Genomic DNA, 12,262 nt, shown 5'->3' with positions numbered 1-12,262 from the left:
ACTTGGCCAGGGTCTCAGGCAGCACCCACCTCCTCCCTCCCTCTCTAATTGCTCTCTTTTCCTTCCACTTCACAAGTGGGTTGGCTAGTAACACCAACGTCTGTTTTATATACATATAGATAGTCAGAAAACACAAAATGTGTGGTAAGCTATGTTCCATCTTTATGTTATTAGCACACAAAAGCAAGAAAGCTCCAAGTTAGAGCATCTGCAATTCAGCCCAATGTGCAGCAAGCCATATGGTGAAAACATGGAACAAAAGGCAACAGAAGTGCATCATCTCTGCCTTCATATGGAGAACTGCCTCTGCAAGCGTGAGCCATGGGCTCCTCCGGCCTGCTTGTCCCAGCCAAGGCCATCTGGCTTCCATCCATCCATCCATCCATTCATTCATCCCATTCATTCATTCATCAAATATTCTTTGAATTCCTGTAATGGGCCAGGAAGTGTTCCCTCACCAGGAAAGTGAAACAAAGACTGGCAGAGGTCGGTCCTCAAGAAGGGAGAAGGGGTCAGGACATAGGTAAGCAAAACACATGAGAAAGACACCATGATTGCCTCCAGTTATGAGAACTCCTGCAAAGTACAGGGCAATGTGATAGCAAGTGGAACAGAGGCCTGTCACTAAGGATAAGGTGGCTTCAGGAAGACCTTTCTCAGGAGGAGACAGTAGAGCAAAGCTCTGAAGCATGATGAAAATCCAGCAAGAATTGCTGTGAAGAAAGTAGCCCAGACAGAGGGAACAGTATGTACAAAGGCCCTGAGGTGGGAATGAACTAGTACTTTAGTGGAACTGCAAGAAGCCTGGAGTAGAGGGACAGTGGGACAAGACAACAAGATAGCTGGGAGACAGAGGCATGAGGGTCTTACAGACTTGTAGGGAGTTTGACTTTTACTGTGGTGCTATTAGAAGACCCTGAAGGGTTTGAAGTAGAAGAGTAACTACTCTGATTTACATGCCTTTTTAAAGATTATTTATTTATTTATTTATTTGACAGATAGAGACCACAAGTAGGCAGAGAAGCAGGCAGAGAGAGAGTGGGGGAAGCAGGCTCCCTGATTAGCAGAGAATCCAATGCAGGGCTCAATCCCAGGACCCTGAGATCATGACCTGAGCTAAAGGCAGAGGCTTAACCCACTGAGCCACACAGGTTCCCATCTGATTTACATGTTTATGGATCACTCTGCTGCTGAGGGAGCTTTGGATGGGGAAGCAGGCATATCCTGGTGTCTTAGAGGCCAGTTGCCCAAGCCACGCATGATGGCAGATTGGCCAATGTTGGGACAGGATGGCGGTGGTCACAGGGGCCAGATGTGTTTACAAATAGGTGTGGGAGGGCTGCCCATTGCCTGCTGAGAATGCAGACCCATGACCTTGGGTCCATGGTGGCTGAGAAGGACCAGGGCCATGTAGCTGGGCAGAGATGTGAAAATACAGCTTCCCTGCTCTCTGCAGGTGAGGAGCCCCATCTGTGTCACTCCCCATGGAAGACCTGATTTTCCTTTCCTGTCCGCTCACCTCCATGGTCATAAGCATAGTGACACATCACTGGCATTCTCCTGCCAGGTGGAAGTGTAGGGAGAGGAAGTCACTGCCTGGGATCACACAGGACAAGGGGCACCTCAGGAGGATCCTTCTCGATAGACTGCATGAAGCCTTGTGGTGTTAGCCAGCCCTTTCCAATGTCTACCTGATTGTCGTTCACCCCAGTTGGCAGAGGAAGGGTGGCGCTGCCCATACCAGCAAGGACACACATTCCCATGTAGCCCGCAGTGGCATGGCTTTTCATCTTTGTTGTAAGAGTGGCCTGTTGCCTTCTCCTAGAATAGTGGGAAACTGCACATGGCAGTGTGTGGACCCCAGAAGCAGAGAGGAGCATGTGGGAGGTGAGGAGGGACTGCAGAGAAGCCATGACCTAAGAACAGGGGAGTGTAGAAGTAGGAGTGGCCAGAGGGCCCTGGAGCGAACATGGCCCTAGGGCTGTCCTGCTTTGGCCAAAGTGACCAGGCTTTTCTATCTCTGCCTCCACCAGCTACTGTGTAGCAGCATGTGGCCCTGGCAAGGCTGAGGAAGTCCTGGAAGGCTGGTAGCTGGAGGCTGAATGCTGGGGACACCCCCGCAACTGGGGCAACTAGCACCTCCTATAGGGGGCCTTGAGGGGTGTGTCTCCATGTCCAACACAGTCCATACCACTAACTCAGCCATGACCCATTTATAAACCAGAAGTTGGGGCTGTGCTAACATGACATCTTCCTTTCCCTAAAGCAGTAATAGCCAAATGTCCATGACCATGAGCTGACAGCTCTGAGACTCGGTAGGTTCTTTCTAGGCCACCCAGCCAAAGGGGCAAAGATAAATGGTCTTTCTTCTCCATCCAGATACATCAGAAATAGATGATACCATTTGATATCTAATCCTTGTCAAATTTTCCTATTATCCCAGATACCAGTTTTCAGTCAGGATCCAATCAAAGTCCCTACCTTGATTTTGCTTCTTGGGTCTACTTTTCGGTTTCCTTCTGTATAGAACCCCCAACTCCTCTCATCTCCACCCCCTTTCTTCTCATGATTTGGTCCTTTGACAAATCCAGGCCAGTTGTCTTGTAGAACATTGTCCACTCTGACATCAGATATGTCTGATGATTGGAATTCTTTAACTACTTCTTCTTTTAGCTTATTTAGCTATAGTTTTTCCATGTAAAGTGAATAATTCCATAATATTTAACACATTCACAGATATGGGTGGCCATCACCATAGATGTTTCTATGACATTGTCATTTCCTCAAAACCCATTTCCTGTTATTCTCCTAAGCCCCTATCCCCAGCCCTAAGCAACCACTAATCTACTTTCTCTCTCTTTGGGTTTTCCTAATCTGGCTTTTCATAGAATGGAATCATGTGGTATTCTGTCTTTGGTAACTAGCTTCTTTCTTTTAGCATAATGTTTTCAACTCGTTCACGTGGTCGCATTTCTTTTTCTTTTTTTTAATAATTTTTTTTATTTTTTCAGCATAACAGTATTCATTATTTTTGCACCACACCCAGTGCCCCATGCAATCTGTGCCCTCGCCAATACCCACCACCTGAATCCCTCAACCTCCCACCCCACGCCCCTTCAAAACCCTCAGATTGTTCTTCAGAGTCCATAGTCCCTCATGGTTTACCTCTCCTTCCAATTTCCCCCAACTCCCTTCTCCTCTCCATCTCCCCTTGTCCTCCATGCTATTTGTTATGCTCCACAAATAAGTGAAACCATATGATAATTGACTTTCTCTGCTTGACTTATTTCACTCAGCATAATCTCTTCTAGTCCCGTCCATGTTGCTACAAAAGTTGGGTATTCATCCTTTCTGATGGAGGCATAATAATCCGTATATGGACCACATCTTCCTTATCCATTCATCCGTTGAAGGGCATCTTGGTTCTTTCCACAGTTTGGCGACCGTGGCCATTGCTGCTATAAACATTGGGGTACAGATGACCCTTCTTTTCACTACATCTGTATCTTTGGGGTAAATACCCAGTAGTGCAATGGCAGGGTCATAGGGAAACTCTATTTTTAATTTCTTGAGGAATCTCCACACTGTTCTCCAAAGTGGCTGCACCAACTTGCTTTCCCACCAACAGTGTAAGAGGGTTCCCCTTTCTCCACATCCTCTCCAACGCATGTTGTTTCCTGTCTTGCTAATTTTGGCCATTCTAACTGGTGTAAGGTGGTATCTCAATGTAGTTTTATTTCTTTTTATGACTGAAGAGTATTCCTCTATGTGGGGATGGCACATTTTGTTTATCCACTTGTCCACTGAGGGACATTTGGGCCATTTCCACCTCTTAGTACAAATATGCTACTTTCCACATTTGTGTACAGGTCTTTGTGGGGACATGTGCTTTCATGTCTTGGGTAGATGCTGGGTAAATTGCTTCGTTCATTTATGTTTAATATAGGAAGTGCTGCCAGACTGCTTTACAAAGCTGCTGAAATATTTTCTATTCCTGTCAGCAGTGTATGAGGCTGACTTCTCCACAGCCTGACCAGCCTGACTAGTGGGTGTCACTCTCTGACGTTTTGATGCAGTTCTTCTCCGTGTTCCATGGTGGAAGCTTCTCTCTAAGGCAGGTGGCCTTCAACTCCCATAGCCTCACCCCAGCAGACTAGGCCTCCTAGACCCAGATCATGAAGGATACAAATGACACAGAACCTGATGGCATCGTTTTCTTATTTTTGTAGTTGGTCAGATCCTGCAATTTCCTACCAAGTTTCACTCAGTGCCCTAATAAGATCCTCAGGAAGCATCCAGGGTAGAGCTGTAAGGTGAAGACATTTAGGCCTATGAGAGGTGAAGGTTGCTCAAGTGAGCTGGTGCTGGAGACTGGGCCAGAGCTCCTGGGAGCTGCAGTGTGTAGTACTGGGGAAAGTGGCAGGAAGGAGGAGTTTCCTGAGAGCAGGTGACTCATAGAAACAAGCCTCCATTCTAAACTGCATGCTAGGCTCCCTGTCCAGGATGCTTCTGTTCCCAATTACTGTTTACCAAAGAGGTGCTGATGCTGTGGGAGACTCAGCATCTCTGGAAACAGACAGGCCAGGCTGTAACAGCCCATGTTCCCAGCCTGGAAGGCTGATTTGAGGAGGTCGGGCCCAGCATGGCACTTGCAGCCTCTGCCAACTCATCTAGATGGCAGTAGGTCCCTCCTCTGGGGATAGTGCCTCAGTCAGAGCTAAGCAGCCTCCCTGCGGTGGCTGCTTCTGTGGAGTTGCAGGGTTTGGGCATTTGCTCTCTGTGACCAGGTGAGGCCAGGGCAGGCAGGTGTTTACCCAGGCAAGGACAGCCTCTCCTAAGGCCCACGTCTTCCAGCCCACCCTGCACCAACCCTGTGCTTCTTGGGAGACAGATTCCTCTGGGATTCTAACCTTCTCATCTATTCTCTTGCTATTTTCTTTCCTGTTTTGTACATCTGTCCATCTTCAACTGCCAACATCACATTTAAGGCCTAACCAGATATCACCTCTTCTCCGGAGCCATCTTTCTCTGCCCTCCTCTGAATGTCTGTGTAGTAGCACATCTGAAACCTCCTTTATTTTTTTTCCAATTTATTTATTTTCAGAAAAACATTATTCATTATTTTTTCACCACTCCCAGTGCTCCATGCAAGCCGTGCCCTCTATAATACCCACCTCCTTTAGACACTCACCTAGGGTCTTACTGCTCTGTGTTCTAGGTGATCAGAGCTGTGACTTCTGGTCCGAACAGCTACTACTACTTCTGAGGGCCGGGCCTGAGTCCCGCTCACCTTTGTCTTCTTTAATGATTTGTTCAGAATTATTTTAGTCACCAATAACGGACTCTTAGCTCAAACTGACCTAAGGGAAAGGATCCCCTGGTACATGTTACTGAAAGTCTAGTGGCTTCAGGTATAGCTGGGTCCAGGGCCATTTGTTTTGGCTGTGCCCATCTCTTGGTCCTGCTGTCATCAGCCTCTTCTTGGGTGATGGTAAAGGTAGCTAACTCAGCTATACTGATGGAATTCCATACTGGAGGTCCATTGGTCTGGCTTGGGTCACATGCTCACTCCTGTGTCAGTGGCTGCCCAAGGAGAATCTTTCTGATCGGTCAGGCTTGTGTCATGGTCTCACTTCAGGATTAGGGGTTTGTCATGGACCAGTTTTCAGGGAGGAGGTGCTTTCCAAGGGAAATCCTGGTCACTGAGCAGGCAAAACAGCAGCAACTCTGTGGAGATGATTTTTCTTGACTCCTTTCTCCCTCTCAGGGCCCTATTCAGAGATCTATAGGTCTGATTTACCTCCCTCCTGGGTATTTCTCACACTTGGTCCTTGTTCTCAGGAACTTGCCTCCTATTCCTCTCCTTCCCCTGGCCCATCATTGTTTATTCTTCATGTAACAGTCAGAGGGGCTTTCCTAAAACATGCAGATCCCATACTAATTAAAATTCTTGATGGTGCCTCATTGCACTTTGGGTAAAATTCATTCTTCTGAGCAAAGCATGTGTACCCCTTGGTGATCTAGCCCTCCAGCTCTGTCTCTCTCTGCTACATCCTCCCTCTGGGGCTTATGTTCCATGTTCCTCAAATCATCCTGAGTTGTCCTGTGCTTCTGCCTGGGATGCCCTTTCCCAGCTTCTGTGATTGGCAGACTTTTCCTTTTTAATACTCAGCTCAGGGGACGCCTGGGTGGCTCAGTGGGTTGAAGCCTCTGCCTTCAGCTCAGGTCATGATCTCAGGGTCCTGTGATCAAGCCCCACATCGGGCTCTCTGCTCAGCAGGGAGCCTGCTTCCCCCTCTCTCTCTGCCTGCCTTTCTGTCACCTTGTGATCTCTGTCTGTCAAATAAGTAAACAAAATCTTAAAAAAATACTCTTCATTGGAGAAGTGTCTGTCCATATCTTCTGCCCCCTTTTTTCTTTTTTTTTCAATTTATTTATTTTCAGAAAAACAGTATTCATTATTTTTTCACCACACCCAGTGCTCCATGCAATCCATGCCCTCTATAATACCCACCACCTGGTACCACAACCTCCCACACCCCCGCCACTTCCAACCCCTCAGATTGTTTTTCAGAGTCCCTAGACTCTCATGATTCACCTCCCCTTCCAATTTACCCCATTTTTTGATTTGATTGTCTGTTTTGTGTGTGTTGAGTTTGAGGAGTTCATTATAGATCCTGGATATCAACCTTTTGTCTGTACTGTCATTTGCAAATATCTTCTCCCATTCCGTGGGTTGCCTCTTTGTTTTCTTGACTGTTTTCTTTTCTGTGCAGAAGCTTTTGATTTTGATGAATTTTTAATGACTTAAGTGTTGCCAGTATTTGACAATCTGATTTCACATACTTCTGATTTCTGATTTCTCCTGAAAAATTAAAAGAACAAACCCCTTGGACCACCTTCCCATAGCCACGGAGGCCAAAGCTGAGCAGGTGCTTCCTTCTTTTTGCCATAGTTCCTGGCAGGGTGACCTTACCTGACCAAGGGCCCATAAATAGGTCATCTGCAACCTCTCAAAGTCTCCCCGCTTCTTCTTTTAAAGGGTAAAGAAGCCACCAGTCCCCACTGTAGCAAGTGTCCCTTCTGAAATTCTTAATATCCATTCCTGATCACCTCTAAACTTTCCTGGCAAGGGGAGGTCAGGGGGATGACTCACCAAGTATCCTAAATCTCTGTCCCTCATTTATAACACCTGCCACCCCACCCATGCACCTGGGAAACAGAGGGGGGTGACATACACCTAGGGTTACTGAGGAGGACATGTACACGTAGATAACTGGGAAGGTCATACACACATCCAGATCACTGCATGGTGAACGGCTGGATGCCAGCACCCTGAGTCCAGGTGTCTGGGTTCTAACCCCAGCTCAGCCACTTAGGCTTACTTCTGGAGTGAGGTCGGCCTCCCATGCCTCAGTATCTTCATAAGGTAAATGGATATCTTGTTGACATGAGGCCAGCTGGGCAGCCCAAAGGTCTCCAGGCATGGTGTTGGGTGCCCGGCCTCACCCTCCCGACACCCATGCACAGAGGCCCGTCACCTCTTGGGATGCAGCCCAGCAAGGTAGGGAGACCCACCTTGGACCCCATGGCTGCCCTAGTGTGCAGGGACTGCCTTGCTGCCTTCTGGCTCACCCACAGTGGGGGGCCTTCAGGTTGTCATTCACCCCTTGCCCCAGCCACCACTGGGGATGGCCACAGCTTGCTCTCCCCCACCATGGTCAACATTTTCACCACCACGGCCACCATGATCTGCTGTGGTGGCTTCGGTGTCCTGTCCTGGGCTCACCTATGTCCTTGAGCCACAGCGCTCTGCAGGTGCTCCTCTTCCTTCAACTTGGAGTCTAAGCCTGGCTCTGGCATCTAGAGGGTCACCATAGACCCCGAACTGTACTCCTTCCTGTCTGTCGCCAGCCTTCTACTGCAGCACGTTTCAGATGGGCTGCCCTTGTACCTTCCTCAAACTTAAAGAGGCCTCTCCCTTTGGCCTTTGATTCAGGATCTCTGACCCTTAGGCTTAAGTAGACTCCTCCTTGCCATTGGCGGAGGCAGGAGAGAGCTCAGAAAACTGGGGAAGCCCAAGGTGCTAAGTTAATGTTTGCTGAACGTACGGGTCAAAGTCCAACATAAGCACCTCCCCCACTCCAGGTGTCTGCACCAGGGGCCTCCAGGTCAGGGATTTTAAAAGGCTGAATACTGGCTTTATTCCTAGGGTTCCAAGGAAATGGGGAGGTCCAGATTCCAGGACAAAACTGAGGTTACGGGGCATCTTTGGAGGGTGCAGAGATTCAGGAGGCTCATGCAGGGAATATTTTACAGGGAGTATGGAAAAGATTCTCACCCACGCCCCCGCCCCATTATGCACGCGCGTGCACACACACACACACACACACACACACACGGGCTGGCCTCCGACCATCTTGCATCTGTAAAAGGCTCTGAGAGCTTTCCATGGACTAGCCCACTAGGCCACAGGAGGCCTCCCACCTAGGCATGGTCACCACTGTCATATTACATATAAAAGAAGTGAGGTACAGAGAGGCTGGTCTGCCCAAGGCCACCCAGGTAGAGAGGGTCAGGGCCCAGACTCTAACCTGAGTCCACCTGGCTCAAACCAGCACTCTGCCTGGCTTTCCTGGATGCCTTATACATACAGAGGATGGGCCTCCTTTACAATGCCAAAGTCATTTTATTTTTTTTTCTTTTCCTCTTTTGAATGGGAAGGTACTTTGGGAGTATGTGTGTGTACACACAAACACACACACACACTTACCATATATATACACACATATATGTAACGTGTATATACACACATATATTCATGCATATACCATATATTTATACACATATATATTATAGTATATACATGCCCCAATAAAATATTTTTTGTCTTTTTAAAAATTTTTTAAATTATTTTTAAATTTATTTTTTATTTATTTTCAGCATAACAGTATTCATTGTTCTTGTACCACACCCAGTGCTCCACACAATCCGTGCCCTCTCTAATACCCACCACCTGGCTTCCCCAATAAAATAAAATCCCCAAGAAAGATATGAATATTGGAACACTGAAAAAGTAAAATTGAATTTAAAAAAGTGCAAGTTGAGTACATGTAAAAAAAAGGAAATATATTTGCTGACTTAAAAAATTGTACATATTTAGTATATACAACTCAAGAGTGTGGGAATAGACATACACCTGTGAGACCATCATCATAGTTTATACCATAAAAATATCTATTGCTGCAGCAGTTCCTTCCTGCCCTCCTTATTATCATTATCACTTGTGTGTGTCTGTGTGTGTGTGAACACATATGGTAAAAACATTTAACATAACAGTTACCCTCTTTAGTATATGTTTAGTATACAATACACTATTATTAGGTATAGGCAGTATGCTGTATAGATTCCCAGCATTTATTTATTTTGTAGGACTGAAATGTTGTACTATTTAACTATCATCACTTTGTTACTTCCATTTCCCTTCTGTCCCATTGTGAGAAAGGGGCTTAAGCATTAACTTGGGTTCCCTGGCCACAGGGACATAACCCCCCACCCATTTCTGAATAGCAGCTTCTGCTTGAGTTTGGGTGATTTTCAACATTGAAAGTTCACTGAGGCTAAGAATAGTTCAATGATCTCCAGTTCAGGCCCGGGGGAGATTCTCCCATTTCTCTGTGGGCACTTTCTTCTGGTGGCTCCTTAAAGAATTGGGTTGCTGACTCCCCCAGAGGTGGGAAGGGGAGCACTGGTAGGCAGGATAGATGCTGGAAGGAAAGAAACTGCAAAGTCAGGCCCTCCAGAGAAGGTGAGCTGTAAGAAGTCCAGCAAACTTCACACCTCTCAGCAACCTGGGACCTTCATTCTGATATGAATGAAGTCACAAAATGGTTGCAGAGATGGAAGCCCATCAATGTAATGCATGATACCACGGTCTCCTAGTGACAGCCAGGCCTTCTGCAGAACAGGTCCTGTGAATGACAGGTGCAATGTGGGGTCCCCATCATGGTGACTATGTGCTGGCCCAGCATCCAGACAGTGCTCCCATTATGTTTACCATCCTGATATCTGGCTGAGTGACCTCAGCAAGTGTCATTCAACTTCTCTATGCCTCAGTTTGCTCATTTGGGAAATGACAATAATCATGCCTTCTCATAGGGTTATTCTGAAGATTGACTATTTTTTTAATTTTTTTTCAGTGTACCAGAATTCATTATTTATGTACCACACCCAGTGTTCCATGCAATACATGCCCTCCATAACACCCACCACCAGGATCACCCAACCTCCCACCCCACCACTGATTATTCTTATTCATAGGGTGTGAAGATGAAAAACATCTCCAGAGTCCAAAATGTGAGTCTCATGTGGTCAGAGAGGTAGGAAATCTGATTCTAATCCCACTTTCACACCCACCACTCACATCCACCATTCTGGGGGTCCAAGAATCCCCCAGCATGCGAGGCTCTGTTCCCAGAGCCATTGGTGAACTTTGGCCCATACATTTGCCAAGCATTAACTTAGAACCTTGGGCTTCCCAGGGTCCTTGGAATCTATCTTGGGCCCACTGAGGGAAGGGAGGATCATCCCTAGGCCTAGGAGCCAGAGATCCTGAATCAAAGGCCAAAGGGAGGCGGGGTCCCCAGGACGGTCTCTCTAGGCTTGAAGGAGGTGTGAGGTGCAAGGTCCATCTACAACATGTGTGGGCTGGGGTAGAGGGCAGAGGCTGGATATGAAGAAGAGCAGCCTGGGGGCCATGGGACCCTTTGAGGCCAGAGCCTCCCCCAACATTTTCCAGATTTCCAATTAGCCAGTTCCTATATTATATAGCTTTCTCAGGATAATCCCACCCAGACCCAGGGTGGGCGATCAAACACATTGGTCACACATACTTCAACTACTTTGACCTCTTAATTAAACATATGAGTAAACTTGATGTCACTTTGAAAACTAAAATCTTAGGGTCTATGTTCTTTTTACTTTAAATCACCTCTAAGGAGGCTCTGTAGTCTCATGCTTAGGGAATTCCTGGGATCTGGACCGAGGCTTGCAGCAGGTCATTTGGGCCAAGGCAGCCATAGAGCCAGGGTTTGGGGTCAGAAGAGGTTCCAGCCCAATATGGTGGGACTAGGACCTTTCTTCCTTGGCTCTGGTGTGGAAGAGGTCTCCGCAGCCCCCAGTCCTTTCCCAGAATGCATGTCATTCTTTTCATATGTGAAATGTTCAGTATGCAGCTGGGCACATATCAGGAGAAATCATTATTTGTTTGTTAGGGACCTATAACAGAAGACCACAAAGTGGGTGGCCTAAAATAGGAATTTATTGTCTCTGTTTTGGAGGCAAGTCCATCGAATCTGCAGGTCCCAGATCCCTCAGGAATCTGTGCAGGAGAATCATTCCTTGCCTTTTCCTAGCTTCTGGGAGTGGCCAGCAGTTCTTAGCAATTCCTTGGCTTGTAGCTGTGCCTCTGCACCTATTATCACATGGCACCCCCCCATGTGTCTCTCTTTATGCCCTGGGTTCCCTCTGGTTATAAGGACACCAGTCATATTGGAACAAAGTCCACCCTGCAGACCTCATCTTAACTTGATTGGATCTGCAAAGATTCTATTTGCAAATAAGGTCACATTTACAAGTACCAGGGGTTAGGACTACAAAAATCCACTTGGGGTGACACAATTCAACCCCCAACACCAGGAAGTCAACAAATGAAAGCCGTGATAATAAGCATGTGATTATGCACACAGTCCATGCAGGCACAGGAAAACTAGCAGGCTCAGCCCATGCCTTGCATCAAAGTTGCTGTGCACAGAGGGACACTCAAGCCACCCGACTTTGGTCTTGGAGGAGCTTAGTTCTTCAAGGACGCTACCAGACAAGCTGGCTTAGGGACTGGTAATGAGCCTGTCCTGGGCTTCATCATTGTTCTTCTAAATAATTAATTTATCCTCTTCCTTGGGGTTTACATCCTTCAGATATTTGTAGACGGCCACCCTGTTTGCTTGGTCGTCACTTAGTGCTTCTCTATATATTTGCTATGGTGTGTTTTTGTTGTTGTTGTTGTTGTTGTTATTTCCTCCCTGCATGCTTCCTTGGTCCCTCAGTCAACTTCACTGCTGTGTAAATTTCCTGCAGGGTTCCCAGCCCTGCAAGTGCCAAGTGCCGGGATGGAACAGAAGTCAATAGTCCAGTGACAAGGGATGACTCACAGTCCTTCTGGCCTCCTACTCCTCTGTCATTTTTGTCAGTTTCCCCAAAGCCA

This window comes from Neovison vison, chromosome 7 (assembly GCF_020171115.1).
Source record: "Neovison vison isolate M4711 chromosome 7, ASM_NN_V1, whole genome shotgun sequence".
NCBI classification, from domain to species: Eukaryota; Metazoa; Chordata; class Mammalia; order Carnivora; family Mustelidae; genus Neogale; species Neogale vison.
This window is presented reverse-complemented; position numbering follows the sequence as displayed.